This window comes from Neopelma chrysocephalum, unplaced genomic scaffold (genome assembly GCF_003984885.1).
Source record: "Neopelma chrysocephalum unplaced genomic scaffold, ASM398488v2 Primary Assembly neopelma1_92589, whole genome shotgun sequence".
Classification (NCBI taxonomy): Eukaryota; Metazoa; Chordata; class Aves; order Passeriformes; family Pipridae; genus Neopelma; species Neopelma chrysocephalum.
Window position 1 is genome coordinate 374 of NW_020921327.1, and position 6,221 is coordinate 6,594.

At 60.8% G+C, this 6,221-nt stretch overlaps 1 pseudogene; it reads right to left on the minus strand.

The window, feature by feature from the left end:
• The window catches only part of LOC113980131, a 1,172-nt pseudogene extending 220 nt beyond the window's left edge, over positions 1 to 952 (minus strand).
• Between the last annotated feature and the right edge of the window lie 5,269 nt (positions 953 to 6,221).

A 6,221-nucleotide genomic window follows, 5' to 3' on the forward strand; every position in this document is an offset into this window, starting at 1 on the left:
TGCTTGAAGCCCTTCCCGCAGTCGGTGCAGCGGAAGGGCCTCTCATCCGTGTGCGTCCGCTCATGCAGGAGGAGATGTGAGCTTTGCTGAAACCTCTTCCCACATTCCAAGCACTTGTAGGGCCGTTCCCCAGTGTGGATGAGCTGGTGGATGAGGAGGTGGGAGCTCTTCGTGAAGCTCTTCCAACATTGCCCGCATGTATAGGGCCATTCCCCAGTGTGTAGGTACTGGTAGGTGTGGAGGGTGGAGCTGTCCCTGAAGCTCTTCCCACATTCCCCACACGTGTAAAGACGTTCCCCAGTGTGCATGGCCTGGTGTCGGATCAGCTTGGAGCTTTTGTTGAAGCCCTCACCACATTCCCCACACGTGTAGGGCCGTTCCCCAGTGTGCATGTACTGGTGGGTGCGGAGGGTGGAGCTGTCCCTGAAGCTCTTCCCACATTCCCCACACGTGTAGGGACGCTCCCCAGTGTGTATGTACTGGTGGGTGCGGAGGGTGGAGCTGTCACTGAAGCTCTTCCCACATTCCCCACACGTGTAGGGACGTTCCCCAGTGTGGATGCGCTGGTGTCGGATCAGCTTGGAGTTTTGGTTGAAGCTCTTGCCACATTCCCCACATATGTAGAGCTGTTCTCCACTGCGGATGTGCTGGTGGGTGAGAAGGTTGGAGCTGTTACTGAAGCTCTTTCCACATTCCCTGTACATGTAGGGCCATTCTCCGGTGTGTATGTGCTGGTGTCGGATCAGGTGGGAGATGCTCCTGAAGCTCTTCCCACATTCCAAGCACCTAAAAGGCTTCTGCCTGCTGGGAGGCTGCTCAGGGACCACCAGCTCGGAGCTCTGGCTCAAGCTCCGGACGCCTTCCCGGCACAGGCTGGGTCTTTCCTCCTCAGAGCACCCTGGGTTGGCTTTGGAGCCCCTCCTGCAGGGGGATCTCCGGGCCTTTTCCTCCCCGCTGCCTTCCTGTGCCGTGGAGCCCTTCAAAACGGCCTCTCCCACCAGGGTCTGATGGGGGGATTTGTCCTCCGGGCTCTCCGTCCTCAGCTCCGGACCTGGGGCAGGAAGCAAGAAGGACAGGGAGGGGATTTGCCTCCGGCCCACAGGGAAGGCCAAGGACATCCCCCCAACTCCGGCCCCGGCAGGACGGCGGCGGCAGCGGGGTTGTCCTGCAGCCGGGGGCCATGCTGGGCTGCCAGAGCCAGCACAACACCAAAACAAAGGGCCACTGACTTCCTCCTCACCTGCCTGGGGGGCCCAAGGCATCTTCCTCTTCCTCGCAGCCTCCTCCTCCATCCGCCCAAGCTTTGGGAAGGACAAATCCTGATGGGGAGAAAACAAGGGCTGAGCGCGTTGGCTTGGGGGTTCCTCCTGCCCAAGTCCATCTCTAGAACTCACCGGGCATCCTGTGACCATAAAAACCTCCAAAACACCAAGATTCAGCCCAGAAAAACCAAAACCTCTGAGATTCAAGCAAAAATTCCCTCAGAAATAGCAAGATGAACTACCCCCCAAAATCTAAAAAGTTGAGATTCAGGAAAAAATCTCTCCCAAATATGAAGTTTCAGCTCAAAAAATCTTTCCCATAAGTTCCTCCTCTCTAGTCTCTCCGCTCTGGGGTTTGGAGGGTTTCCTCTGTCTTGGATGCTGGAGCTCCCACTTAGGGATGCCGGGAGTCTTGGGGGTCCCAAGGGTCCCTTTTCCTCTGACTCTTGCCTTTGGGGTGCCGTGCTCCCAGACATTCCCACTCTACAGGTCCTACACTCTGTTGTCCCAGGGATCCCAGGTGTCCCCACCGTCCAGGTTTACTCTTCTCCACATCTCCTGTTTCAGGCTCCCGGGACTCCTCCCTCTCCGTGCTCCCCCCTCCAGGCTGCCAGGGGTCCCCCAGCTCCGACATCGCCCCGCTCCGCCCTCCACACTCAGCAGCTCCCAGGCTCCACACCCACCCCCAGCACTCCCAGGGGACCCCAAAACCGCTGTGTCCCCCCCGCCGGCACCGGGCTGACAATGGAGCCGGTGGGGCCTGACCCAGAAACACCAACCCTCACCACGTGGGAGACCCGCATCCCCCCACCCACCGCTGGGGCTCTGCTGCCAACCCAGCCCGGCACCCCCAAAAAACACCTCCTGCCCACCCCCAACAGCCCCCAAGGGCACAGCCCTGCACAAGGGCTGGCTGTGCCCAAGGCAACCAAACAGCCCCACAGGCAGGGGGACACCAGAGGCTGCCCCAGGGCAACGAGAGCAGGGAGCGGATCGGGCCCCTTGACACGTGGGCGGGCTCTGGGTTCAGCCTGACCAGGAGCATTTTGACACCAACAGCACGGCCCCGACTGCTGGCTCAGCACAGGGGGCCTGAGCTCCCCCCTCTCCAGGTTCTTGGGGCTGTCCCAGCTCCCCCCTCTCTCCAGCCTCCTCCACTCTCCAGGGATCAAGGCATGGGGACATGGAGGGACCGCCACGGCAACACCGCTCCTGCTCTCCCCCCTCCCTATAGCCCTCCTCTCCCACACCTTTCCTGGGCCGTTTCCCAGTGTGGATTTGCTGGTGTTGGATCAGGTGGGAGCTCTGCCTGAAGTTCTTCCCACATTCGCCACATGAATAGGGCCGTTCCCCAGTGTGGATGCGACGGTGCCAGATCAGGTTGGAGCTGTGGTCCTGAAGCTCTTCCCACATTCCCCACACCTGTAGGGACGTTCCCCAGTGTGGATGTACTGGTGTCGGAGCAGGTCGGGGCTCAGTCTGAAGCTCTTCCCACATTCCAAGCACCTGAAGGGCTTCTCCCTGCTGGGAGGCTGCTCAGGGACCACCAGGTCCAAGCTCTGCCTCAACCTCCGGCCGCCTTCCCGGCACACACTGGGTCTTTCCTCCTCAGAGCACCCTGGGCTGCCTTTGGAGCCCCTCCTGTGGGGGGATCTCCGGCCCTTTTCCTCCCCGCTGCCTTCCTGCGCCGTGGAGCCCTTCAAAACAGCCTCTCCCACCAGGCTCTGCCGGGGGGATTTGTCCTCCGGGCTCTCCTCTCTGTCCTCAGCTCGGGGCCTGGGGCAGGAAGCAAGAAGGACAGGGAGGGGATTTGCCTCCGGCCCACAGGGAAGGCCAAGGACATCCCCCCAACTCCGGCCCCGGCAGGACGGCGCCGGCAGCGGGGTTGTCCTGCAGCCGGGGGCCATGCTCGGCTGCCAGAGCCAGCACAACATCCACCCAAAGGGCCACTGACTTCCTCCTCACCTGCCTGGGGGGCCCAAGGCATCTTCCTCTTCCTCGCAGCCTCCTCCTCCATCTACCCGAGCTTTGGGAAGGACAAATCCTGATGGGGGAGAAAACAAAGGCTGAGTGTGTTGGCTTGGGGGTTCCTCCTGCCCAAGTCCATCTCTAGAACTCACCGGGCATCTTGTGACCATAAAAACCTCCAAAACACCAAGATTCAGCCCAGAAAAACCCAAATCACCGAGATTCAGGTAAAAACCCCTCAAAAATAGCAGGAAGACCCCTGCCCCCTCAAACTGCAAAAAGTTGAGATTCGGCTAAAATATACTCCAAAATATGAAGATTAGACCAAAAAAACTCTCCCAAAAACAAACTGGGGTGGGGGGGGCAGCCCTGGAAACCAGGGCTTTGCTCCCTCAGCTCTGCAGGGGCTTCCCATGGGCTCTCGGCCTCCTTTGGGCATCCACTCCTCCGGTGTGGGCTCCTCCCGGGCTGCAGGGGGGTCTCTGCTCCATCCTGGACTCATCCACAGGTCACAGGCCCATCAGCTCAGGCTCACCCAGAGCTCCAGCCGGTTCCGTGGAGCAGTGATCCCCTGGCCCCCTGCCAGTGCAGGCACCTCGCCAGGGCTGTTATTTGAGGTTCTCTGGCTCCCTGACAGTCCGAGGCTGTTTCTCCAAACCACCAAACCAAGTGTGCCAAACGCCCTGGTTGGTCAGTGCCGGCTGGGGGAGCGGGCACTTGCTGAGGGGATGAGAAAACTGCACCCGGGGCTGGGCTGAAAGAGGCTTCAGCACCACTTCTGATGGCCCAGGGGCAGCATCTGGCTTCTCCCAAACAGAGAGATGGCACTTGTTCCTCTGCAGGGAGTCAAGGGCAGGAGGGTGACTCCTGCTGCATGGATGGAATGGCAGAGGATCCCTTGGGTCCCCAGGATGGATCAGCACTCGGGGATACAAACTGCCCTCGGGCTCAGGATGCAGCTGCCAGCACAGATTTCCCTGCAAAGGCTACAAGAAGTCAAACTCTGGAGAGGAGATTGTGCCCCATGGATGGGATTGCAGAGGGTCCATCAGGTCCCCAGCATCAATCAGCAACCAGGAATAGACACAAAAGGCCCCCCCAAAAATTTCTGGGGGAGTGTCCCGTAGGGAGGGGACAGTGTCACCCCACCAGGGCAGGGCTGGAAAGTGGGAGGTTGCTCCAGGGCTCTGCAAGAGGCCTCGTGCTCTGCTCGGCCCCAGCACTGGCTGGTACCAATACCCCCGGCTGACCCCGGCCCTGGGCAGCTCTGCCCTGCTCGTGGCCCTGTCCCTTGGCTCTCTCTCTGCCAGTTGAGTGTGGGGCACACGGGCTGGGGGTCCCTCCCAAGCCCCCCAGGCAGCCGGCGTTGGCTGGGGGGATGTGAGGGCTGGGCCTGCTCAGCACAGCCCCGGCCTCGTGCCCAGCGCCTCTTTCCTGCCCCACACAAGAGCTTCCCGGCCCCCCCAGGGCTCCCCTGCTGCTGCCTCTGCTCCTGGCCCTGCCTTTGCTGCTCCCTTGGCTGGGCCAGCGGCTGCAGGGGGGGGATGGCAGCAGCTTCAGTTCCACGGCACTTCCTGGGGGGAGCTCAGCCCGGGGGGGACGGGCAGGGACCTGATGGGGATGGACAGGGGCCCAGCAGGGACAGCCAGGGCCTGCAGGGGAAGGCACAGGGACAACCTGGCCCCCCACACTGCCAGGGCTGTCTCTGCTCCTCCGTGCAGGCTCTGTGGCCAGGCAGAGTTTGTGTTCCTGGGTGCCACCATCTGAGCACTTGGAGCCGCTCAAATCAGTGCCCGAAGCTCTGCAGCAAAGCCCCAGCTCACCTGGCACACAGGGGATGGAGACAGCACCTTCTTGGGGATGGGCACCTTTGTTTCTTCCCTACCACGGGGGTCTCCTTCCTCCGCAGCACCTCTGCCTTGCACTTATTCTCAGCCTCACCTCAGGGACAGCTCTGGGCTCACCTCCGCGTAACTTCTCAGCCTCACCTCAGGGCCTGGGCTCAAGGACAGGAACCTGCACGGAGGGGACATGATGTGCAAGCTGAGGGCTGCCTGCTTGCACTGGCCTGTGGGCTTCCTTCTGCTTCTACAACCACCCCAGAACTTAGCCTGCTTTTCTAACACCACACATTTACACACTAACCTTGCAGATATATATGGACAGACATCTCTATCACCCTGGGGATAGAGCCTCAAGCACGTGCTGCCATAGGAATGGGAATCAGAGAATCACAGAATCAGCCCCGTTGGAAAAGACCTCCCAAATCATCAAGTCCAACCCTTGATCCAACCCCGCCTTGCTTCCCAGACCATGGCACTGAGGCCACATCCACTCTCACCTTCAACACCTCCAGGGACGCTGACTCCACCCCTCCCTGCCCAGCCCATTCCAAGGCCTGATTACTCTCTCAGCAAAAAATTGCTTCCTAATATGCAACCTAAACCTCCCCTGGCACAGCTCAAGACCCAGCCCTCTTGTCCTACTGCTGCTGCCTGGCACAAGAGCCCCACCCCCACCTGGCTACAACCTCCTGGCAGGGACTTGCAGAGAGTCAGGAGGTCTCCCCTGAGCCTCCTCTTCTCCAGGCTAAGCCCCCCCAGCTCCCTCAGCCTCTCCTCACACCACTTGTGCTCCACTCCCTTCCCCAGCCTCGCTGCTCTTCTTTGCACCTGCTCCAAGCCACCATCCATTGGCCCTCTTGGCCACCTGGCCACACTCTGCCTCCTCTTCAGCTTCCTGTCCATCCACACTCCCAGCTCCCTTTCTGCCTGCCTGCTCTCCAGCCACTCTGGCCCCAGCCCGGGGGGCTGACAGGGCTTCTTGTGGCCAAAGGGCAGGACCTGGCCCTTGGCCTGCTTGAACCTCAGCCCCTTGCAATCAGCCCATGGATCCAGCTTGGCCAGGTCCCTCTGCAGAGCCCTCCTGCCTTCCAGCACATCAACACACCCCCAGCTTGGGGTCAGCTGCACATTTGCTGATGAAATGCCT